Genomic DNA, 27,317 nt, shown 5'->3' with positions numbered 1-27,317 from the left:
GAGCTAGAGGTGGGGTATTGTGCCTACCCCAATTTTAATGATAGAATTTTATCTGACTGGAGATTTTACATGTCTTGCACATTCTGTGACAATTATTATTGGTTCATATGTACAGCTGTCTTCTTGTGCATCATTTTTGGTTCTTATAAGCCCCATCTCCAGTACACCATGATCTATAAGCCTTGAGAGGAGGGGTTGTGGTATAGACATTCTCTTTAGGGCTGAGAATTCTGAAGCATTTTATTCTCTGTATTGACCCATTGCAAGTCTCTGTGTTTATCATCGTATTCTATATAAAGAAAACTTCTCTGATGCAGGTTGAGAGATGCAGTAATATATAGGTATAATCACAAATCCTTGGAAATTGATTTAATATTGTCTCTTTTAAACAGAATATGAGTAGGTTCTCTCCTAGGGACCATTACCTTTTCAGCAACAGGTCCTTGGACACAATAAGGTGTCAAGGACAGGTTTTATTTTGCAAGAGGACCCTAAATACAGCCAGAAAGTAGTTGGTTACTTTTATGACATTCCTGCCATTATTGCACAAGTGGGCACATTTTTGCCAGGTCAGTTATATTGATGCTCTGACAGTCTCTAGAGTGACAAATTTGTAATTTTGGTTTCTTTTTAAAAAAACACAGAAATGGTTACAAGAATATGCTTTCATTTTAATCCCAGGTGTGGTGATATGGGACTCCTTCACAGCAGCTGACTATGATTTGTCTCATACTCTAGCAGAGAGGTAATGTTTCCAGCTGCAGATAAATTCTACAGTTGTGGGAGTTCTGGGGACTTTTCAGAGGGTAAATGTTAGGTCCTCAGTAGGTGGGTTGTTGGTTAGTTGTTGGTTGCTGTTTGAGGCAGTTTGCTAAGTAGTTGTGTGCAAAGAAGAAACAAAAAGAACATGAAATTAGATGTTCTGGTGGTGAAGATCAAGCTTTACTCAAGGAATTCTATTCCCCTAATCAGCAGGAAGTAGTCTAACAGTAAGGTTTCCCCTTTTCTCCCTATCTTTTTTCTCTCTTATCTAGTGTAGAGGGTCAAAGAGTGGAAGAAAGAAGAACCCAGAAAGTAGCAAGCACTGGCTATATGTAGCCCAGACTCATAAATTAGTATAATTAATATCTTGAAAATGATCATCCTACCAAAATTGATCTATAGATTCAATGCACTTTCCACCAAAATTATAACAGTTTTTCCAAGAAATGGAAAAAATAATTTAAAATCTCACGTGGAAACACAAAATACTGTTGGCGGATGCTCTGATATGTTTTTGGTGCTAATTACTCCTTGCTGTCTCTGTGACCCACCTTTTGATTAATAGAAAGCTGTCCCACCTAGGCAGGGCAGAGGAGATAGAAGTGTGGCTAAGGTGAGAGAGAGAGAGAGAGAGAGAGAGAGAGAGAGAGAGAGAGAGAGAGAGAGAGAGAGAGAGAGAGAGAGATCGATCCTGGGAAGAAGAACAAAGACCTCCATGAGGAGGAAGGAGAGAGACCTGAAGGGCAGAGAGGAAGGCCACCGTGGGTTAGATGGAGGAGAAACATGTGTCTGGCATGAATGGAGAATCTGGCCCAGATGAAGAACGTTAGCAAGTATTTGGGATTATGGGTAGGAGGTTGCTTGATAGAAGTCATTGAAAACACATGGCATGAGATCGAGGCAGGGATCCCATGCCTGCCCCACTATGGGAAGTAATTTAGAGGATTGATATCTACCCTGTCCCAGGTTAACTAAAGCTATTTTAAAATATAACAAATGTCAGTGTCTTAATTGATTGCTAGCTGGACCTACTGATAATACAGACACTTTTAAAACAATAAAAGACCTAGGATCAGCAAAAGAATTCTCAACAATGAAAAAACTTATGGAAGTATTACCCTCTCAGATTATCCTGTAGAGCTATAGAAAAAAAAACAAAAACAAAATAAAACAAAGCAAAACAAAGACAACAACAACAAACCCATACCAAGACCAAAACAAAACATGGTCCTGGTATGAAAAACACATTTATTATTGGACTAGAACTGAGGGCCCACATATAAGATCATGCTGCTACAACCACCCATGTATTACAAAGATGCCAAGCGTACACTTTAAAGAAAAGATAATATCTTAAGCAAATTGTGACAGTCAAACTGGACAGCCAGTTGCCTGAAGAGTTAAACCAGCTCCTTGTTCTTCACTCCGTATAAAACAGCTTCAAATGGGGGAAGAACCTCAACAAAAGCCTGTATACTCTGAATCTGATGGAGAAGAAAGTTAGGAACAGAACTCAAGAGGTCAGGAAATTATCTTCTGAACGGGACTTTGAGGATACAGGCTTTAAGAATGAACAGTTAATAAATGAAACCAGATTAAACTCTTAAAACCTTATCTGAAAAACAAGGGGCACCATCTTTTAAGTGAAGATGTAGCCTACAGAATGGAAAAAAGTCTTTACCAGCTATAGGTTTGATAAACGGACAGTATCTATCTATCTATCTATCTATCTATCTATCTATCTATCTAACATGATCAAAAAAACTGAACAGCAAGAAGGAAAACAACCCAATTTAAAATGGTATATGAAACTAAACAGAATTCTCAAAAGATGAAACACAAATGGCTGAGAAACATTTAAAAACTATTTAGCCACCAGGGAAATATGAATTAAAATTACATTAATTTCATAAAAAATGACAATATTTGGCATGGGCGTAAGGGAAGGGGAACATTTATTTAATGCTGGTGAGTGTACAACTATATAGTATGGAAATCAGTGTAGAAGTTTCTAAAAAATTCTGAAAATAGATCTACTCCACAATCTAGATATACCGCTTTTGGTCACATAACCAAAGGATTCTATATCCTACTACAGAGATAGCTGCTCATCAGTGTTCACTGCGTCCTTATTTACAATAGGGAGGAAATAAAAACAACTTAGCAGTCCATCATGTGATAAATAAATAATGAAAAGGTGGTGCATATTTGCACAATGCAACATAATTGTCAAGAAGCAAAAGGCATGCTTTTCTACATAGGAATTAGTTACTTTACTCTCTCTTTTTTTTTATTTTTTCCAAGAAGACAAGAAAAATAGCATTGTAAATATGACTTGAGAGGTACTGTTGTTTTTCAAGCTCAAAATTCTGGTCCCTAGACTGGAAAAATATAAAGGTTCAATTTGTTAAGAACGAAATTTCATTTATGAGGTTATCGAGCAAGCAGCCCCTTCAACAGATAAACATTGAACAGTACTTTATTCTCTGAGCCACTTTCTTGAGTGAGATGCAGTGTGTGTGATTTAGTTTAGAGAAAGTAGCACTGAAGGTTATCCTGCGGAGGCGGGTGAGAGTGAAGTACAGAGCTGTGTCTACCCAGCTGAAACTTGAGGATGCGTTTTAGCTGCTCAGTGCCATTCTTTCAAAAGAAATAGTAAACTGTTGCTCTTTGAATTAGGCCTTGTAACTGCCTATAATCCCTTTTGAAGTCTTTCCTTCCTTTTTCCTGATAAAAGCCTATTCACTTCCCAGGTATTTTATATCTATTAGTAGTTCCAATAACAATGGATTGACTCAGCAATGACACTGACCTTCACCCCCACTCAGTTTTCCTGGAGTGTTGTGCATGTACTTTCATTAAAGCTCTTGTCACACTGCAGAGAAATTGTCTGTTTATTAGTGTGTATCCCCATCTAAATTAGTCATATAATATACTTTATATCTGTAACTCCATCATTATTAACAGAAAGATACGTAATATATTTTGAAAGCTAAGTGGTAAACATTGTCATAGGAATTCTGTCTATTTGTTGCTAATCTGAGCTACGGTTCTACTTTTGATAGATAAATGTTATTGTATTTAAGATGATTAATTTAATATTTCATTTTACTGATTCTAAGTTATATAACCATTTTTGCTGTGAGCCTCCCCTTTAACAGGTGAGCCATCTCTCCAGCCTGGCCTGTTACCTCTCAATCTTAGTCCCAGCACTTTTTTTTTTGTTTACTGTGTGTTTGGTGGATGACATTTTGTGCCTGATTCTTTCCTACAGTCTCTATCTCTGCTGAATGTCTTACCTTTCTCTCCTGTGTCAACTATTAGCTGTTCAACTCTTTATTAAACCGATTAGAAGGTGTTGGAGAAAGTGTTTCCAAAATATAATGCAGCCATAGAAACAATAATGTAAAACCCAGCCTGTACTCAGGTCTCTGTCGGTACAGAAATCAACATTTGAACAATACCATCTTTATACAGTGTGTTAAAAGATCATCCCAACAAAGCTAGGAATTAACAACCTTAAAAAGATCAGATAAGATCAGGTGCATTCAGAGTGGTATGAGTGGCCCAGCGTGAGACCCATACCGTGAGAGACAGTCCACCCTTGACACTATGAATACTATTCTGCTATACTTGCAGAAAATATCCTAGCATAACTGTCATCAGAGATGCTTCACCCAGAAACGGATTGAAAAAAAAAATGCAGAGGCCCACAGCCAAACATTAGGCAGAGCTTGGGGAATCCTATAGAAGAGGGGAAGAAAGGATTGAAGAAGCAGAGGGGTCAAGGACAACCCAGGAAAAACTACATAATCAACTAATCTGGGCCCCTAGTAGGTCACAGAGACTGAATTGACAACCAGAAAACATTCCTGGGATGGACCTAGGCACTCCGCACACATATAACAGTTGTGCAGCTTTGTCTTCATGTGGAACTCTTAACAGTGGGAACAGGGGCTCTCTATGGCTCTGTTGCCTGCTTTTGGATCCCTTTCCCCTACCTGGGTTACCTTGTCTAGCATCAAAAGGAGAAGATGTGCCTAGTCTCACTGCAACTTGATGTGCTAAAGCTGGTTGATACCGATGGGATGCCATTCTTTTTCTGGGGAGAAAGAGGAAAGGAAAGATGGTGGTGAGGTGATAGGGAGAGACTGGAAGGACTGTAGGGAGGGGGTGTAAAGTTAATTAATTGATAATAATACAAAACCCTCAAAAATATTAACAAGATGAACATAAGCTGGTGTATCACTTTAATGAGACCTTCAGTGTACTTCTGCCATAAGGTCCATGCAGGTGATCCAAAAATTGAACAAAATAAAAAGATTGTGCTGGCAAATAGATGAGAAACACATTCTTCTAACATGATAAACTGAAGAGTGGGGAAAGGAGATTTTTCTACCGATTGAGGAGGACTTTCATATTATTCATATTGCTTAAATGGCTACTATACAGGCAGTAAACTATAAACCCCTACCCAGATCTAGCCAATGGTAAGAACATTCTCCACAGTTGAGTGGAGAGTGGGGTCTGACTTTCTCACATACTCTGGAGCCTCACCTTTGACCATGTCCCCTGGAGGGGGACACCTAGTGGCACTCAGAGGAAGGGCAGCAGGTTACCAAGAAGAGACTTGATACCCTATGAGCATATACAGGGGAAGGAAGTCCCCCTCAGTAACAGTCATAGGGGAGGGGAATAAGGGGAAAATGGGAGGGAGGGAAGAATGGGAGGATACAAGGGATGGGATAACCATTGAGATGTAACAAGAATAAATTAATAAAAATTTTTAAAAAATGAAAAAAATATTTAATTGTTTTCCTTACTTTGAAATGTTTCATAGGTAACAAATCCACTTACTGTCTGAACATGTATGGACTTGACCTGTGACCACACACATTAAAACAGTTGCGCATATAAAAAAAGATATTTATAATTGGTTGCATTTCAGAGAATCAAATGATGCAGGGAGAGTGAAGTACATTATCTTGAATTTTAATCAAATATTAAAACTTGCTTCTTCATTTTCTTTATTAGAATATTATATCTTTGGGCCAAAGATAATGAATAGAGGAGGTTAGTGCTACAGTGAGGGCACAGCAGTAGGCAATTCTAAGATTAATTTATGATAGTGACTTTCTGCAATCAGATATCTGGAAACATGTACACATCCTGGGGCTACATCCTGATTATCTCTCAGTTGTGTCCTCTTAGTAGCATCTGGGGGTCTCTGGTAATATGTCATTATGGATTTTTACTCTTATTCCAGAATTCTCTGAAGGTACTATGGTCTAGTAATAAGAATAACAGAAAAAAAATTATTAGGAACTCATTTTGAACTGGACATTTTGTATAGGTTATTCCATTTACCCTAAATCAAAATAATCTCAAAGTAGGGGTAAACCTATTTGATGCCAAAGTATTTGCACTTGGATTATAGGGCATTCAATTCCAAAATTGTTACCCTTTCCATTTTATCAGCTTTCTTGATTTCCTGAAAGCTTGCTTTAAAGTCTGTTATTATTTTTCAACTAAAAGCATTTATTTTTTCTATTAAGCCCCTTTTTTTTCTGCTAGACAGAAAGTGATTTTATTCAACTTCATTTAGTTTTTTTCAATTCATCCAAATTATTTCATCTTGTCCCTGTCATCCAGACCTAGAATTGTTTAAAATAGGACCATCAAATTGTTTGACTCTAGGTATTTTGAGTTTTATACAGTATGATATTGCATCTGTTCATAGATGGAAGATGAACAACTGAAAAAACTCATAATTCCTATTGTCTACACCCAGAAGTATTCTTTTTTTTCACAACCTTTGTCATTCAAAATTTTCATGGATTTAGTTACCTATACAACAGAGTTAAATAAATTAATTTGGGCATAAATTAACTAGAGTTGATTACTCGGCCTCTCTAATCCACCAGAAATGGTCAAATCCCATGCCTTATCTATTACATCAAAATAAGTCAAATGAAAAAAATGACCCAGTTCCTATGGGAAAACTTTGCTTTATGCCACATCATTGTTTTGTTCTCTTTTTGTTTCCAAAGAAACCACTGGTGAAGGATAAAGGGATTTCATTCATTCACATAGAGACAGTAAGAAAAAGAGGATGGCTCATAGAAGTCCATTCTACAGATGAGTGAACTGAGGAACAGAAGAGTAAAAGACACCTTCCTCATTTGTGGCTAGTTAATAGAGGACTGTGAAGTACACAGCCATTCTGAGCACACATTCTTATGTGGTTTGATAGAATGACTTCAGACAGGCAAAGAACTGCCCATGCTTATGCATCAGAGACTGACAGACAAGACGCGCACACACACACACACACACACACACACACACACACACACACACACACACACACAGAGAGAGAGAGAGAGAGAGAGAGAGAGAGAGAGAGAGAGAGAGAGAGATTTGTTAAATAGGTTAGTGCAATAGGCGGAGTACAAGATGTGATGAGACTTGAAAAGGAACACATGACTGACTCAGGAACTTCCTCTTTTCATTTCTCTAAACCTCAAAAAGCCTATAAAAAGAAAATGGGGGAGTAAGGGGAAAATGGGAGGAAGGGAGGGAGGGAGGAAAGAATGGGAGGATACAAGGGATGGGATAACAATCAAGAAGTAATATGAATAAATTAATAAAAAATATTTTAAAAAAGAAAAAAAATGGCAGGATTCTAATCTGTTGAACGATCATCCCAGAAGTAATAAGTGACTTGATTAGGAAACCGCTTTTGAGTTCTACCAGAGAGACTAGTGGGAAGTCACTATGATCCTGTAGGGGAAAGGTCACAAGGAACTATATCATGTTCCCACTGAAAGTGAAAAAATGATAATTAATGATTCTGCATTTCCTGGATCTCAGTCTACATGGGCCATCTCATGCATAGCACTTTATTCACCAAAGGCATGAAATGCCACCAGGCACACCTGCTTAAACTTGAGCATCACTCAAGAGTAGAACTCAAGCCAAGTAAAATGTAATTTTCTCAGTATGAGATTCAGCTAGAAACAAGTGGGCACAGCAGTTCCTAATTACTAGACTGGAGACTCTGAACCAAGGTAGGGAGATCAATTTCAAACAAGAGCAACAAAACAGATGTATCCCGTGACAGACATCACTCCAAAGTCATTCTGGCCAAGGGAAAGTCTGTAAAATCCAAACTCGTTACAAATAGCAAGTTGTACAAAGGTCTTACAAATGAAATGATGAATTACAGTGTTGACGACCTTACATCTCCAATGCTTTGAACATTCCCTTTTTTAGGGGAAGGGAAGGATGTTACCACTGGCTTCAAACAAGTGAATAATTGATTGTGTGGTTCCATAACTACAGTCACTTTTCAGTTACAAACTCCCAGAGGCACAGTATAAACATGATGTGGGGACATTACAGTTTTGGAGAGGTCCATAATGTCACAAGTCATACTGTAATTAAAACTATTAAAATATAAAAGTTTGATAATAATAATTTTTCCTCATCATATCTGAATGGAGATTAGTACTAGCACAAGTAACACTCATTCGGTTGCACCATTGGGCTTCCTTGATTGTAAAGGAATGGATGAAATCTTGTGACATGACTTGCATTTTCCTGTCTATACTCTGGGAGAAAGGTGGAAATATAATTGCAATGGAAAAAGAAAAACACAACAATGCTCATTGAGCACACATAGCTAGTCTTTTAGCAATACTAAAACCTTTAGAACCAGGCGATCACTTTTGCTTCTTCCCTCATTTCAGACCAGCAGACACCTGGTGCCTGCCTAGGTGATCTTGGACCTATCTGCTTTCTCTTATCTAACTATCCATATAATTATTTTTGCTAGAAATGTTAGTTTCTTTACCCTCTGGTTTCTTTGAAGTGCTTTCTAGCTTACCTACCAAGGGTCAGGAAGCACAGCATCCTCACACACCTGTGATCAGAATAGGTATCTTGGTTTACAAAATGTATATCTTATCTGACTGTCTGAAAAGCTACTAGACCATAAAGACAGATACTCTTTATCACTTCTATAACATAGTTGGCTTATGTCATTGCTCAAAGTTTAGGGAATATTTGCTAACCATAAAAGCAATAACATTTAGGCTCTGTTGTATTGATATAAGTTTCCAATAGGAAAAATTGTCACAGATCTCATAAAAGACATCAATTTTGATTTTTTTGCCTTTTGCTGCAATCACTTCATAGGTTACTTATATTAATTTAGTAGTATTTGTGTAAATTTTGATGTGTGTCATAATCAAAGATAAATGTGATTTTGCCTTGATACTCATGTTGCTCATAATTTAATAAAACATACTTTAGAGTTACTACTGAAAAAATTTCTGTGCATAGAAATACACAGCTGAGGGTGTAGAGAGGTGATTCCAAGTTGTAAGCACTTGTGGCTTTTGCAAGGGACCCAGGGACAACTTCCAGCACCCAGCACCCATATGGTGAGTCACAACTATGTGTAACTCCAGTTCTAATGGATCCAATGCCCTCTTCTGACCTACATGGGCAACAGGTATGCATATGGTACACATCCATCTATGAAGGCAAAAAGCTAATGTGGATAAAATAATTAAATGTATAAAATTTAAATGCACAGCAAAGTTAACTGTAGTATCATTTTGGCTGTGCCAAAATGATGTCATGGGGTCAAATGTATTCTCATAGAATATAGATAAGAGAAAGTAAAAATTAATTTTATACTAATTTTGATTGGAGAAAAGAGTTTGAATTTTTCTAAATTAGGCTGAAATTCACTTCTGGGAGTCATATTCTATTATGGATGAAACTCCTAATGCTTTCTTTCAATAATGGAAAATTAAATCCTTGATCCTGCAAAGGGTTTTTCTTGTTGTTTGTTTGTTTGTTTTCCTTTTCCCAATTAAGTTGCCACACTTGACAGTCCAGCCTTGAGGAATTACCTAAAGAGCCATTTTCTAGTAACAAGTAAAAAAAAAAAGCCTCAATATTGTGGAGTTAGCCATTAGTTGGAGGTAGGCTGTTTAGAACAAGAGTCAGTGTTTTCAAAGTATTTCTCTGTATAAAAGAGATCACATCAGAATGGCAAAATAAATGGCATCAATAATAATATCACTTGACTTCAAACCTTTGTGATTTTATACTGAAATGCCTGACCTAAGCAAAACAATGTTCCAAGGCTCTGACCTGGATGGCAGGAGAGAGATCTACAGCTGATGAAAGAACAGCTGGTGACACAGCTTACAAATGCTGGTTTACAATACCCACAGAAACTTTGATATTTCAAGTACCCAGTCTGGGGCCTATTTGGAGGATTCTGAGGGTTGTTCTTTGGGCTTCACTCTGGCAAGTTTGCATGGATTCATCATGAGGAGCTCAGTGGAATAGTGAAAAAAAATATGGCCTTGGAGTCAGCAGATGTGAGCTGGCTATTAATGACATCGCTATGTGTTCTTGAATGACTAATCTTCTATGGAGCTCAATTTTCCTATCTATAAAGTGGATATAATGGTCATCCATCATGCTTTTGTCTGACTGATGCTCACTATTAACTCAATGGATGGTTATTAGTATTATTTATCATAGAAAGTAAACACTGTGACAAAGCTGCAAATACCTGGTTCCATATACCATCCTAAGTGCATCATTTAAAACATTTGTTATCTTGGAGAAGTTATTGTGCTTCTTGTGATTCAGTTTTTTCAAATTTTAGAAATAAGTCTAATCATACAGTTATAGATACCAACATTATACTTTTATGGTGAAAATCCAAGGAGGTGGTAATTTTACCTATCTTAATACAGTGTTTAGTAACTTCAAAAAAAAAAACCAGCTATCTGCCAACATCATCATTATCAACATGACTGTTATTCCTGTCACTGTTCTCTGCATCTTCAACTCTAATAATACATTATTCACCATAGCTATCCACACAGCATAGGTTCTTTTCTATTGATATTGTCATCTCCTTACAATAACTTTCCAGAAGATATTAATTACTGAGAACATTTGGTTTTGTAACAGACTGCCCATTGTTTGCTTCCCTCGTGGCACAATTTATAACCTAACAGTTTCATATTCCCTGATTGATATCTTCTATAGTAATGTTTTTTTATTCATGAAAAATGAACATTCCCAGATGAAAATCAAGCCCAGGAAACATAGACCTTGAAGTTCTTAGGTTTGTCAACAGTACGAATTTTTCATGAAAATGCATTATCTAATTATATATTTGTATCTTCATATCTGTATCATATTTGTATATATATACATGTTGTATATGTGTATATATGTATATATGTGTACATTATATATATGCAAAGAATGCATATATATATATATATGCAAAGAATGTATTGCTTTTTGAAGTAATTCTTAGATACCATTGAAGTGTTTCTTAGAAAAACTTCTACCGACATTGTTAGCAACATTTTCTTTGCTAACAAAAAACCAGTACAATATTTCTGTGGACCCAATCCCATTTACAAAGAAGTACATATTCTTTAGACTATGCAAATCTCTTATTTGTACATAAACAAATAGCAAGGACTACAGAGTATTATAAGTAATGTGTTGAGGATTATGTAAGTGATGAATTTAAACTATGAATGTGAATGAAGTCTCACATCTTGTGATGCCCTTTACCCAAATCACTTTCTATGTAAAGCCAAACTCATCTCTAGACTCATAAAGAATCCTGTGCCCAACCAAGCAATTGACATCAGAAAGCTCTCTGGAGATTATCTCCTGATCTTAGGGCTAGAATAAATTTCATTTTTCTTGTGACAAACTTGAAGTCACCATGTCTTTTCATCCAGTGCCTTTCTCCTACCTGGCTGTTCCCCATGACTATGCCCATGGTTTATAATATCAAGAAAGTGAATAACAAGGAAAATCAAAGATGAGTCAGTGGCAACTTACTTTCAGCATGGTTGGCTCTGCCACCCCTGTATTGCTAAAAGAAATAAGGCATTATTCTAAATGAAGAGCTTCACCATGGCCGAGGCTGGTCTGCTGCCCTAACCACTACAGATGTTTGTGAGGATAGAAAGAGGGCACAGAATGAATGAATTCTTGGAGGTCCTTTGGGCTGTTTCCTTCAGAAACTTTTCTGAACACCATATTGAGGACAGTGGAACATCTTGTAAAATTCTAGACATTTAGAAGTTGTCATTAGAAGCCAAGAAAACTGAGAAGGCTGTAATTGATTGAACGATTTTATAATTCTTTAACCTCACTAATAGTCTTGACTTCTCCACGAGACAAGCATTATCACCATACTGCACACATGTTCATACAAGTTTACTTTTATTTTACGTAGTCTACTTATAAGACTCCCAGATTATAAAATTTCGTGGATCTGTAAAAAGACAATAATATAGCATATTGAACATATTAATTTTACTAATAGTAGATATGTACTGGCTTTTTAAATTTCTGTTTTAGTTTCATGATTTTTTCTCAGATCTAAAATATAACATTAACTGTGATTTATAATTAATATAATTCAGGTAAAAAAATGACTTATTGATAAGTATGGTGATTCATGCAGGTAGTAGTAGTACTGAGGAGGCATTCGCAAGAGGGTTGTGAGTTCAAAGCCAATCTGGGTTATATAGCAACACGCACGCACACACACACACACACACACACACACACACACACACACACACACACTTACACTAGATGATGAAGTAAGACAGACTCCAGCTGGTAGGTTTCAACAAGCTGTGTTTATTCTTCCTTCTATTATTATCTTCTTATTTTCATCCTTATCCCTATTTTTTAAATCTGTCTTCTTCTTCTCCTTCTTCTCCTCCTCCTCCTTCTTCTTCCTGTTTCTCTTTCTAAATTTATCCTTTTTCTTTCACAGTGTGTATAGCCCAACAAAGTCTTTCACACAGTACAAAAATCACAATGTGTTTACATTCTATTTGTCTATAAATTATTACAATGGGTATACGTAAAAAAAAATCATGTTCCACAATACCTTCACATGACCAAATGTTTTATGTATTATGAGTAAGGAACAAACATGAATAACAAGTTATTTCTGAGAACCCACATACATTTGTACATAAGCAACTTGTTACATATTAACAGAGTATAAGCAAGCAAGGAAATTTCTCAGCCAGCTTTTCTTTACTGGAAGGCTGCAATTTGCAGTTACAAAGAAGGAATCAATTATCTTAAGAAGTAATCTTATGAGGAGCTTAAAGGAATCACAAATCTAAACTCCTATATAAAAATAATCAGACATATCTATTTTAAGTCCTAAAGGTGCCCATCTACTCATTAATATGTTTTATTAACTCATATCAGGAAGCTGAGGGCAGAAAAATAGAATAAGGAAATCAATCATCATCTCAGTCACCAGCCCAGCTTGAAAGAGTCACATCAGCCAGTGCTGCTATGGGCCATTGTTCTTGCTTTGTCAACCTCAAAAAGTCTCTAGTTTTACTAATAAGAGGGTACTTTCTCTTAACTTCAATTGTCCCCTAAGATGTCTTGCATCAGGGCCAACAGCAAAAACATCTTTACCTTCCTTTGCTAAACAATCTATTCTTCCTTAAGACTTTCTGCATCAGAGCCACTAGCAAAAACATCTCTATCTAACCTTGTTGAACAATCTATTTTTCCAAATTCTTTCCAACGGTAGTAATCATTGTTAGCAATTTATATCCATAGGTTGTTTTCATAGATGGTGGTTGAATCCTTAATCTGCTCCAGCAGCAATGCCAGAAAGAGATCAAGCATTGTTATTGCAGATGCCAATGATACTGCCCAGGGAAGGGATGGGAGCCCCCTTTATAGTATTCACACAATTCATATATTATGGGGATTATAAGGACCACAAAGGTAACAAGCAAAGCTATGCTCCATGATAGCATGAAGTCCTCAGGACACACAGTTCTCAGGGTTATGCCTCTCCAAGAAACACCCATCACGGGTTTGATAACTTGTGGGCTGCATTCCATGAGTTATAGAGCTGTTTTGCTGTTGGTCTTGCACAGACCCAGGCAGATATTGTCTATGAAAGCTGCATGCAATTGAGCGGGGGCAAAACCACAGAAAGATTTCTTTTTTTTTCCTTTTTTTAAAATTAATTTATTCTTGTTACATCTCAATGGTTATCCCATCCCTTGTATCCTCCCATTCTTCCCTCCCTCCCATTTTCCCCTTATTTCCCTCCCCTATGACTGTTCCTGAGGGGGTTTACCTCCCCCTGTATATGCTCATAGGGTATCAAGTCTCTTCTTGGTAACCTGCTGTCCTTCCTCTGAGTGCTACCAGTTCTCCCCCTCCAGGGGACATGGTCAAAGGTTAGGCACCAGAGTACGTGAGAAAGTCATATCCCACTCTCCACTCTACTGTGGAGAATGTTCTGACCATTGGCTAGATCTGGGTAGGGGTTTAAAGTTTACCGCCTATATTGTCCTTGGCTGGTACCTTAGTTTGAGAAGGACCCCTGGGCCCAAATCTGCCTATCATAATGTTCTACTTGTAGGTTTCTAGGACCTTCTGGATCCTTCTACTTTGCCATTCTCCCATGCTTCTCTCATATAGAGTCCCAATAGAATGTCCTCCCCTCTGTCCCAGTTTCCTGGTAAGTGAAGGCTTTCGTGGGACATGCCCCTTGGGCTAATATGCAGATATAAATGAGTATATACCATTTGAGTCTTTCTGCTTCTGGATTAACTCACTCATTATGATCATTTCTAGCTCAATCCATTTATCCACAAATTTCTGGAATTCCTTGTTTTTAATAGCTGAATAGTATTCCATAGTGTATATGTACCACAGTTTATCCATTCTTCTATTGAGGGACACTTAGGCTGTTTCCATGTTCTGGCTATTATGATTAAGGCTGCTATGACATGGATGAGCAAATTTTCTTGTTGTGTGCTGAAGCATCTTCTGGGTATTCTCCAAGGAGTGCAATAGCTGGGTCTTGAGGAAGCCCTATTCCCAGTTTTCTGAGACTGTACCAGATAGATTTCCAAAGTGGCTGTACTAGTTTGCATTCCCACCAGCAACGAAGGAGTGTTCCTCTCTCCCCACATCCTCGCCAGCATGTGGTGTCACTTGAATTTTTGATCTTAGCCATTCTGATGGGTGTAAGATGGAATCTCAGAGTTGTTTTGATTTGCATTTCCTTGATGATTAAGGAGGTTGAACATTTCTTTAAGTGTTTCTCAGCCATTTGATATTCCTCTGTTGAGAATTCTCTGTTTAGTTCCATGCCCCATTTCTCAATTGGGTTATTTGGTTTGGTGGTCTTTAATTTCTTGAGTTGTTTATATATTTTGGATATTAGACCTTTGTCTGATGTAGGGTTGGTGAAGATCTTTTCCCAGTCTGTAGGCTGTTGCTTTGTTCTCTTGACAGTGTCTCCTGCCTTACAGAAGCTTCTCAGCCTCATGAGATCCCATTTATTAATTGTTGACATTAATACCTGGGCTCTTGGTGTTCTGTTCAGGAAGTTGTTTCCTGTGTCAATATGTTCCAGGCTCTTCCCATTTTTTCTTCTAAGTGACTTAGTGTCTCTGGTTTTATGTTGAGGTCTTTAATCCACTTGGATTTGAGTTTTGTACAAGGTGACAAATATGGGTCCAGTTGCATTTTTTTACACATAGACATCCAGTTAGACCAGCACCATTTGTTGAAGATGCTATCCCTTTTCCATCGAATGGATTTGGCTTCTTTGTCGAAAATCAAATGACCATATGTGTGTGGATTCATATCTGGGTCTTCAATTCAGTTCCACTGATCAACCAGCCTGTTGCTGTGCCAGTACCATGCTGTTTTAATTACGATTGCTTTATAGTACAGTTTCAGATCAGGTATGGAGACTCCTCCGGAGCACCTTTTATTGTGCAAGATTGTTTTAGCTATTCTGGGTTTTTTGTTTTTCCATAAGAAGTTCAGAATTGAACTTTCAATGTCTTTAAAAAAATTGTGTAGGTATTTTGATAGGGATTGCATTGAATCTGTAGATTGCTTTTGGTAGGATGGCCATTTTTATTATGTTAATTCTCCCGATCCATGAGCAAGGAAGATCCTTCTATCTTCTCATGTCATCTTCAATCTCTTTCTTTAGAGTTTTGAAATTTTTTTCAAACAAGTCCTTCACTTGCTTAGTTAGAGTAACTCCTAAGTACTTTATATTGCTTGTGGCTAATGTGAAGGGTGTAGTTTTCCTAATTTCTTCCTCTGCAAGCTTGTCATTTGTGTATAGGAAGGCTACAGCCTTTTTTGAGTTAATTTTGTATCCAGCCAATTTGCTGAAGGTGTTTATCAGCTGTAGGAGTTCTCTGGTGGAATTTTGAGGGTCACTTATGTACACTATCATATCATCTGCAAATAGGGATAATTTGACTTCCTCCTTTCCCATTTGGATACCCTTGATCTCCTTTTGCTGTCTTATAGCTCTGGCTAGAACTTCGAGTACTATATTGAAGAGATATGGAGAGAGTGGGCAGCCTTGCCTTGTTCCCAATTTTAGAGGAATTTCCTTGAGTATCTCACCATTTACTTTGATTTTGGCTATTGGCTTGCGTTATATAGCTTTTATTATGTTGAGGAAAGTGTCTTGTATCCCCTATCTCTCTAAAACTTTAAACATGAATGGGTGTTGGATTTTATCAAATGCTTTCTCTGCATCTAAAGAGATGATCATGTGGTTTTTTATTTTCAGTTTGTTTATATGGTGGATTACATTGATGGATTTCCGTATATTAAACCATCCCTGCATGCCTAGAATGAAGCCTACTTGGTCATGATGAATGATATCTTTGATGTGTTCTTGTATTCATTTTACAAGTATTTTATTTAGTATTTTTGCATCGATGTTCATCAGAGAAATTGGTCTGAAATTCTCTTTCTTTGTTGAGTCTTTGTGAGGTTTAGGTATCAATGAGACTATGGCCTCATAGAATGAATTTGGTAATGTTCCATCCCTTTCTATCTTTTGGAGTAGCTTGAAGAGTATCGGTATTAGCTCGCCCTTGAAGGTCTGGTAGAATTCTGCACTGAAACCATCTGGCCCTGGGCTTTTTTTGGTTGGAAGACTATCAATGATTGCTTCTATTTCTGTAGGGGAAATGTGACAATTTAGCTTGTTTATCTGTTCTTTACTCAACTTTGGCAAGTGAAATTGATCAAGAAAATCATCCATTTCCCTTAGATTTTCAAATTTTGTGGCATATATGTCTTCAAAGTAGGATCTTATGATTCTTTGTATTTCTTCAATGTCTGTTGTTATGTCTCCCTTTTCATTTCTGATTTTGTTGATTTCAATACTGTCTCTCTGCCTTTTAGTTAGTTTGGCTAACAGTCTGTCTATCTTGTTGACTTTCTCAAAGAACCAGCTCTTGGTTTTGTTGATTCTTTGCACTGTTTTCTTAGTTTCTAGTTTGTTAATTTCACCCCTGAGTTTGATTATTTCCAGACGTCTACTCCTTTTGGGTGTTTCTGCTTCTTTTCTTCTAGGGCTTGCAGTTGTGTCGCTATGGTGCTTATGTGTGATGTTTCCGCTTTCTTTTTAAAGGCACTTAGTGCTACAAATTTTCCTCTTAGCACTGCTTTCAATGTACCCCACAAATCTGGGTATGTTGTTCCTTCATTTTCATTGAATTTCAGAAACTCCTTGATTTCTTTCTTTATTTCTTCCCTGACCCAGGTGTCATTTAGCAGAGAGTTGTTTAGTTTCCACATATGTGTAGGCTTTTTGTTATTTCTGTTGTTGTTGAATTGCAGCCTAAGCCTATGGTGATCTGATAGGATACAAGGTATTATTTCAATCCTCTTGTATCTGTTGAGGCTTGCTTTGTGACCTACGATGTGATCAATTTTGGAGAAGGTTCCATGAGGTGCTGAGAAGAAGGTATATTCTTTCTTGTTTGGGTGAAAGGTTCTATAGATATCTGTTAGATTCATTTGACCCATGGCATTGGTTAATGATGTTATTCCTCGGCTTAGTTTTTGTTTCAATGACTTATCCTTCAGTGAGAGTGGGTGTTGAAGTCTCCCACTATTATTGTGTGGGGATCGATGTGTGGTTTAAGCCTTTTTAGCAGATCATTTACAAATGTGGGTGCCCTTCTTTTGGGAGCATAGATGTTCAGAATTGTGATGTCATCTTGGTTGACTTTACCTTTGATGAGTATGAAGTGTCCGTCCTCATCCCTTTTGATTAATTTTGGTTGAAAGTCTATTTTGTTTAATATTAAAATGGCTAAGCCTGCTTGCTTCTTGTGACCATTTGCTTGGAATATTTTTTCCAAACTTTTATCCTGAGGTAATGCGTATCATTATGGGTGAGATGTGTTTCTTGAATGCAGAAGAATGTTGGATCTTGTTTATGCACCCATTCAGTTAGTCTGTGTCTTTTTATTGGAGAATTGAGACCATTGATGTTGAGAGATATTAATGACCAGTGACTGTTAAGAGTCTTAATTTTGATGTTGGTTCCAGTCGAGCATTTGTGTAGTTGTGTTTTTGTCATGGTATAGTTATCTATTTCCTGAGTAGTTTTGGTTGTAGCTTGCCCCTTTGGGATGGAGTTTTCCTTCTAGTACCTTCTGTAAAGCTGGATTTGTGGATAGGTACTATTTGAATTTGTTTTTGTCATGGAATATTTTGTTTTCTCCATCACCTGCTGTCCTTCCTCTGAGTGCCACCAGGTCTCCCCCTCCAGGGGACACAAGAAAATGACCTCAAATCCTTGGTAATATAATTGACTTATAATTCAAGTGAATAAGAAAAATTCACTTCCAATATTTTGAAAATGCTTTTACAGGCTAATTAGGATAAATAAGTTATACAAGTTAAACCTCAAAGAGGATGATAAGCATCAAAGATCCTCCTTATGTAGATGGCTTCAAATATGGCAAACAAGCCATTGGGCAAAATGTCCTCATTTCTACCACAGACAGAATTCTGCCTAAAACTTGGCAAGCTTGCATGCAGGCAGAGTTGATGGCCAAGCTCTGCCAACAAAGGGTAAACAAGTCCTCAATAGTTCCTGCCTCAAAAATATGTCTGTATGATATATTAGGCCAGAAGGCTGACAAAGATGCTCCAAAATTATAGAGTTTTGGGTGACTATTCAGGTAGCAAACTGCCTCTGTCATCTCATTTGGAAATCTACTAACCTGCACTCCCAGTATACTCACTCAGGCAATCAACTTTATTCCTTCTTCAGTCTCAGATGGGGTTGAAGATCAGATAGTTTAGTTTTACAATGAGGCTTAGTTGTTTAAGAGTTAAGATGTTTTTAGGTCTAGATAGATGTTTTAAGTTGATAATGATAAGATATGATAGACATTGATTTACATACAGAATTTTAGATGGACCAAGATAGAAGAGATATTTTCTTCAAGGCTGTCAAATACAAATAGCCAAAACACTAAGAATGTAACATTTATATAATCCCTGATTGTATCATGGTTTACTTGCTATAAGTAGCTTATTATACATATGTGTAATAATATAAATGTATACATAAAAAATAAACAATGTTTAAATAAACACCCTTAAAAACAGAACTACTGCATAACCCAACTTTATAGTTGAAGGGCTCTAGGTCAGTATATTTCAGAGTAACCTGTATCCATTCATATTGCTGCAGTAGTCAGTACAGCCTAGGTGAGCATCCTAAGTGTCCATCAATATATGAAGAAAAAAGAAAAATGTACTAATACACACAATGGAATTTTATGCAGCTAAAAGAAACCATGGAATTATGACGTTTGTAAAAAATACTATCATTATTATGTCAAGTGAAATAAATCAGGAAAAGGGATGTCATTTCCTCAATAAATGGACTTTAGTTTTAAATTTATACAAAAATATATTCATATGTACTTATACCTATTACAAAAAGTGGAAATCACACCGTGAGCAAGGAAGAAGAGAAATGAAGGGATAAAAAGGGTTTATGAGAAATGAGAATGAAATATGAGACATGTAATTAGAATATTATTCATAGATAAACAGAATCCAGTAAGAAGAAGGGAGTAAAAAGACCAGAGTGTAATAATGTGTATGTCTAAAATGTCATAATGAAACACTTCACTGTGGGTTTAAAATTAATTTAAAAAGAGAAATACAATAAAGGAGAAAAAAAGATAACAAACCTAAAAAAAATAAATAAAAATAAAAAGAGAAATACAGCTCAAATGCACAGTGAGATATCATTTCGAAACCACTATTATAAGAAAAATAAATTATGGTGAATACAAAAGAGGATGTGAGAAGAAGAGAACTCTCTCATAGTATTAGTGAAAATGTAAATTACTGTAGCCAATGAAGAAAAATATAAAGGACATTTCTTAAATAAAGTTGAGCTGAATGCACTGTTCATTATGAGATTATGGGGACCAACAGCTGAATGTTGTGAACTGTGTGTATGAAATGTCCTCCATCATCTCTCGTGTTTAAACACTTAGTAATGTCACAGTTCTGGGAGGTTTTAGACCTTTATGGTATAGGAACTGGCTGGCCGCAGTTGGTCACTGTGGACTTTGAAACTTATTGTCTGATCTGGCTTCTGGTTCTGTTCTGTTTCCTAGTGTGAAAATCTACACATGGGGGTTTCAATGCTTATGTCCCCACAGACTCTTATGTTTGGATTTTTGGTCCCCAGTTGGGAAGGATTGGGAATTTTGGTTTTGAGGAGGTATGTCGCTGGGGGTGAGCTTTGAGGTTTCAAAGACCTGCACCATTCCCAATTATCTCTCTCTGCCCCCTTCTTGTGGTTTGAGATGTGAGCTTGAGCTACTCCTACTACCATGCCTTCACTCCAACATGATGGACTCTAATGCTCTGTATTAAATTCTTATAAGTTGCCTCTGCTACAGCCTTTTATCTCAGCAATAGAAAAATAATAATGGCACTGCAGTATAGGCTCGTGTGGACATGTGGCTCTGTGAGGTGCTTTCTCTGGAATGACAAAATTTGCAACTGTGAGATCAAGGAAACTGTCTTCCTATGTTTCTGTCCATTGTCTTGTCACAGTGAGAAGGAAAGTAATAGTGTGTAGGAGCCAGTGAAAGATATCAAAAAGGATGGCACTCAAAGATAAAATAAGCAGGCTACCAAGATGAGACTTGATAGCCTATGACCATATAATCAGGAGGAGGTCCTCCTCAATCATAGACCTAGGGGAAGGGAATAGGGTGAGAGCAGGAGGGAGAGAAGAATGGGAGGATAAAAGTGATGGGATAACAACTGAGTTGTAATCTAAATAAATTAATTAAGAAAAGAGAAAGATAACCAAAAGGAAATCAACATGAAAAAGCTGAGGACGTAACCATCTGTAAAGGCTGCTTTACTGTATTTTTTCTTAATTTGTGTTTCTTTCCTATGATAATTAACAGGAAAATGTTCTAGGGTAGAGAGAAAACTTAACATGGGGAAGCCTTTCTTTAACTCTATGATTTTTGTGTTGGCTGGGCTTTTGTTTGTTTATTTGTTTGTTTGCTTTTGTCAACTTGAAACAGCCTAAGTTCTCTTTGAAGAAGGAACCTCCATTGAGAAATTTTTTTTCATAAAATTTGCCTATGATCAAGTCTGTAGGACATTCTCATGATTCATAACTGCTGTAGGAAGGCCCAACTCCCTGAGGGTAGTGCTACACCTGGGCAAGTGCTCATGGGCTGTATAACAGAAGAGGTTGCGTGAGACATAGCAAGCAAGGCAGTGCACAGTGTTCCACCACCATGACCTCTGCCTCAAAGCCTGCCTCCAGTTTCCTGATCTGAGTTCCTGTACTCACTTCCACTCACAAGAGACTACAACTGTTAGCTGAAACAAACTCTTTCCTCCCCAAGTTGAATTTGGTCATAGTATTTATTACAGCAATAGAAAGCAAAGGTATGACAGTATTAAAAGGTGCCATTTCTTGTACTGTAGCAGAATTGTATTGGGAGGTCTGAAGAGCTTTCATCTAGTTTACCAAAAATAAAATGCTGTAATGATTAGCATGTATAACTGCCTGGTTGCTGATTGATCTGAGCACAATGTTATCCTCCCTAAACCTTGTTGTTTACTTCTTTTAGGTTGTCTTACGATTTGGCCTTATTTGTCTAGTCAGACTTATTGACCAATCTCTCTCACAGACTTCTATGCCAGACTTTTGTTCTAGTTATAATTTATTAACTGTTTTATACCATCTCCACCTTTTATATATTGTACTCTCTGGAAGACTGTTTTTTCTTATAATTTATGGAATCCTTTCAATCCTCTAGTATTCAATGCAGACATACTGTCATCTGCAGGAAACAATCCTTGATCGGGTGCCTCCTCTGTGCACCTCTACCATGACGTTCTTGCTGATTACTAATTGGCATTTGTTTCCCTATTTAATTTTGAGATGCTTCAAGGGTGAGATTTTTTTACTTAGTTTTAAGAGGTTCAGATAGGAAATATAATTAACCAAACTAATTGTTTAAACATAATAGTCTTTGTATTTTACTGTCTAACTGGAACCTACTATTTATTCTGTTCAATACATATGTGAATTCAATACAATGAGAATTTCCTAATGGAATAAGTGCTACTACAAGCAAAAACAATATTCAGCAAATAAGACAGTTTATTTCCCCCCAAAACAGGTGACCCAGTACTTAATTTAGGCAGCAGGTCAGTTAGAGAGTGTAGCTGTATGTCAGGGACTCTATGGAAGAAAGTCAAGCGGTGCCACATTGCACTGTTTCTCAGAAACATTGTTTTCCGAACTTCTCAAAATGAGTTATGAGCCTATAACCCTAGCACTTGGGGAGCAAAGGCAGGAAGATCACCAGTTCAAGGTCAGCGTGCCTGAGAATACAGATCAGTAGTGGGCCACTTGTCTATCATACACAATGCTTTGTTTTTAATCTGTACTGCTGAGAATAAGTGAGTTCTGATATTCAGATCTGATACATATCAGCACATACTTTAAGATATGCTCTCAGACCCTGAAATACTAGCATATCCATTTTACTCAATATTTAGAACTATATCTAGCTTGTCAAAATTCCATCTGAGATGGACACTCAGAGGTACAAAGAGACTCATTAGATCAATGATGTGTTTTTGAATGATAGCAGTTTTATGTATCTATCTAGAGTTTCTTCTGGGTAATAAAAGCAAAGGTGTCTTTAAAATAACAATGAATCATTCCTAGATATACCTTGAAATTATATGATAAAGCCATCTGTATTACATTGGGAAAATATGTGTCATAATTAATTCATTGGATATGATGATTATATAGAGCTGTAGTAATGTAATATTAGATGGGCTCTCAGGAGGCCTTGATGAAAATTCCCAGGATCCTCTATGAATCTGTGCTTAAACTTTTCTGAAACATAATCACTCAGTTTTCTAGATTATCTAGTTATAATTTAAATGTTTGCTACAAATGAGCTTGTGAGATTGGATGCGTAACTTAATCTCCCCTGCCTTTGGTGCTCTAATCTTTAAAAGCAGAAAGAGGAACATTTCTTATGCTTTCAACTTCTGCTATTATGATAGTTAAGTCTATAAGTAGCCTCTCAAGGTAACCAGGGAAATGAAATAGAAAGCTGTTAACAGGAGATGGTATTCTTCTCCAACATAATATGTCAGGTTTCCATTCCTTATAAAAATATATTTCATATGTCATTTATTAAATTAATTATGTTATTTCTACTTCAAATTTTATAAGAAATAAATATTTAATATTAAAAAGTCATGATTACTAGAATGGGCATCTAAACTACCTCTTTGCTTTAGTAATCAATTTATTAGCTTCAATAAGAAATGAGCCAATGAACAGAGTGCAGCAGATAGACAGATCACACCTTAGACCACATTTGTTTCTAAAGCCAGGTTCATCATTGAATTACCTAGGATTTGACTTGGTCTAATGGAAATGTTCTCACTGGTCACTCCACAGTAAATTGATCCCAAGAAAAAGCCTACATAAGAGTACATTACAGACGAGTGTGATTCCAACACTAATAGGAAGAATGGGAAACTAGTCAGAAGGAAGAGAGGAACAAAAGAGTGGCTTAGAAATATGCTGCTGGCTTCTCGGTTGTTCCAAAAATGACCATCCAAAAAAGATTGTGAAATGTCTTAGATCTATTTCCATTTGGTTCAGTGTTTTTCCTGTGGATTGATAAACCGCTTCATCTTTTGGATCTGTGTACATATAGCATCAGGTGATGCTCACAAATGACATCATTCTTTGCTTCCAACAGGAAGAGCAAGCATAGCAAGAGTTAAGATAACTGAGCCTGATGATTTCCTTTGTAACTGCATGAAGCTCATTGGAAGAGAGCTGAAGTAAGCATAGCTAAAATAAAAGTTGCATCTGATAAAATTCCTAACAGTGCTCAAATGATTGCTGTATTTCTCCTTCTGTAGCACTCTTGTCCTTTTGTGCTCTTTTTTTTTTTTTGAACCCAATCAATTGTAGTCCCCTTGTTGGTAGCCATAATCAGAGCAAAGACAACATGTGCAGATTAGAGAAAATAAAACATTCCGAGAACACCATAGCTATAGCCATCATTGCACACATTTACTGTTACTTCCTCTGTCACCATTCTAAAAATGGACATTCCACTTTGGTGAGCACTTTAATTGGTCTTGGTAATTTGTCTACTGGGGTGACCCAGATCTGTATTCCCAAATGATCTGAGCCCTTAATTACTGTGCCTTTGCAAAGACTTGTTGGCAACAATAGCTGATTCATCACTGGACAGAGAAAATAAATTGGCACCTAAGTTAAGTCCCAGGACATCTGATAATCTTGCTCCATTCCAATTTGTGGCAACAGCTTCCAACCATTATGCTAATCAGCACCAATTGTCCCTAATGGAACTTTCTCTGCATGCTGTCTCAAAGATATTAGAAGAACAAAGTGGACAGACTGTAGTTATGGCTTCAAGTTCAGGGGTCTCCTTAGAGTATCCTTAGTAGAAGCACTTGCTCATTAATAACAATGCCTGCAGTGTGACTAAAGTTTGAGTAACAGAAGGCAAAACTCTGTAAGTGGATTATTAGGGATGATAAAGATGAGAAGCAGTACCAATGTCACTTCTGGGTTCTGGTAAAAAAAAAATTTCTCATCCTTTAGTAATTTAACAGCATAGTGATGGGTTTACTATATATGATACAGCACAGTCTCCAATCTCAATTTGACAAATTATCTGTGATTTACCTAGTTCCTTTGACTGTTCTGCAGACTGCCTGCAATAGCTCTGGTATATATAAGGTGAATGGACACTACAAGTATACAATAATTGTCTCATTTTAATTATTGACTACAATGACTGATAAAATGACCAGTTATGTGTTGTAAATTGGTGCAGATTAAGAAAGGAAATACATATGCTGAGCTTAGCAGGCAGCAGATGAATTCACCTTTCAAGTCAGAATAGGAAATGACTTTACTGAATACATGCTGGGCAGTCTGTAGAGTATTAACTATCCAAAAGCCAGTGGACTGTGGGATGTCTATTATAAAGGAGTATTCTATGGTTCAGGTGATATTTTGTGCAGGTTTTTTGGTTATAAATTTTATAAGTTACAAAAGAAGGCAATCCATATTGGCCCATTGGTTCTGGGAGGTTAGCAGGAGCCACTGTATATCTAAATGTCAGTTGTATAATTTCTGCCATACAAATAAAGCCATGCAAATATAGGCCATGAAAACCAGGGTCATCCAAATACAATTAATTCTGGTTAATCAAAATTTAGTCTGGGCCAAAGTCTCAGGTCATAGGGTACTGAACTGTATGTAGCTCTATGGTATTAAATTGTGGGACTCCCAGGGTGACACTGTGGGATTCCTGGACCAAGTTTATGAAAATTCCCTAATGGGGACTTGCTCTATTTTCTTATCTCTTATGAACGGACTTCCCTCCATAGTTTCCATGTTGTTAAGGTTAAATCACTTATTGAGTTTTAGTGATGTAGTAACTATCCCAGTTGGCTGGTTGGCCTCCTTCAGAAATTGTTCTGTACAGAAGGCTTAGCACTGGCCTCTGCTAGAGTAATCTTGTAATTTTCTAGTGGAAGCAGTTAAGTAAATTTTTTCACTACTAATGTAGATTCAAGAACACATTTGCCAGGTGAATAGCTGCATGTCTCATTCCAGAGCCTGCATTGAGCTGAATCAGGTCTCAGAGCACACTAGGACCATCAACTGAAGTGGTGTACTCTTTGTCTGAATATATATAACCCTATGTGTTTCCTCTTCATTTTTAATGATCGTCATGTTTTCTCACACTACCTCCATCAAAAACTTACAATGGAGGTGCAATATAATAGTAAATAATGATGAAAGTTTAAAAAGTCATGTAAATATACAGGATGTGAGAAAGATATCTTCAAAAGTATCAGGGTTCATTTTCTTTTTTTTTTTTTGTTTTTTTGTTTTTTTCAGGGTTCACTTTTAAGATCTGTTGAATTATTTTTAGTTATATGTACTTGCATGGGAGCATATATGCCTAGAAGTACTGTTACACACATAGGTCAGAGGCATCATGAACTGCTTGATGTGGGTGCTGGAAATTGAATTCGTGTGTTCTATAAGAGTGGTATACAATCCTAAGCATTAAGCCATCTCTTCAGCTCAATCTTTGTTTTTCTTGTTTTTTGTTTTAATATTGAGGTGTTATTTAAAAGTGGACTGAAAGTGCCTATGAGTGTGGAAGTGGCTGTAAGAATTAGCTTCAAAGATATTTACCACATGTGATTTTATCTGGCATCAACATAGAGATGCCATAGTACACCTGCTTTTGAACTGAGAAACATTTGTTTCTTGGAGATAGATAAAATTTTTGATTTTTGATTTCATCTAAATTCCTGACTTAAATATAGTTATCATACATTAAGAATTCTAAATTTCTAGTTCCATCCATTTACCTGCAAATTTCAAGATTTCCTTGTTTTTAATAGCTGAATACTAATCCATTGTGTAAATGTACCACAGTTTCTTTATCTATTTGTCAACTGAGGGACAAGTATGTTATTTCCAGATTCTAGCTATTATGAATAAAACTGCTATGAACATAGTTGAGCATCTTTCAGGTACATTCACAGGAGTGGTATGACTGGGTCCTGAGGTAGAGTTATTCCCAATTTCCTGAGAAAGCACAAGACTGATTTCCAAAATGGTTGTATAAGTTTGCACTCCCACCAGCAATGGAAGAGTGTTCCCCATATTCTACATCCTCGTCAGCATGTGCTGTCATTTGAGTTTTTGAACTTAGCCATTTGGATAGGTGTCAGATGGAATCTCAGAATCATTTTGAGGTGCAATTTCCTGGTAACTGGAGATGCTGAGCATTTCTTTTTTTATTAATTTATTCAGATTAAATCTCAATTGTTATCCCCTTGCTTGTCTCCTCCCATTCCTCCCTCCCTCCACCTTTCACCCGATTCCCCTTCTCCAGGTTTGTGACATAAGGGGTCCTCCTCCCCGACCATATGGTCACAGCCTATCAAGTCTCATTTTGGTAGCCTGCCTATTCTTTTCCAAATGCCACCAGGCCTCTCCACCAAGGGGAAACGGTCAAATATGGGGCACCAGACTA

The 27,317-nt window shown here is 37.0% G+C and overlaps 1 long non-coding RNA gene across 1 annotated transcript in view; it reads left to right on the top strand.

Moving 5' to 3' along the window:
- The window catches only part of LOC311584993, an 88,623-nt gene that overhangs the window by 61,110 nt on the left and 196 nt on the right, over positions 1-27,317 (top strand). The gene's annotated exons all lie outside the window — the stretch shown is intronic.

The sequence above is a fragment of the Acomys minous genome (genome assembly GCF_964271855.1).
Source record: "Acomys minous genome assembly, chromosome: 2".
Taxonomy (NCBI): Eukaryota; Metazoa; Chordata; class Mammalia; order Rodentia; family Muridae; genus Acomys; species Acomys minous.
The sequence above is the reverse complement of the archived record's forward strand: the minus strand, read 5'-3'. Positions and strand labels throughout refer to the sequence as shown.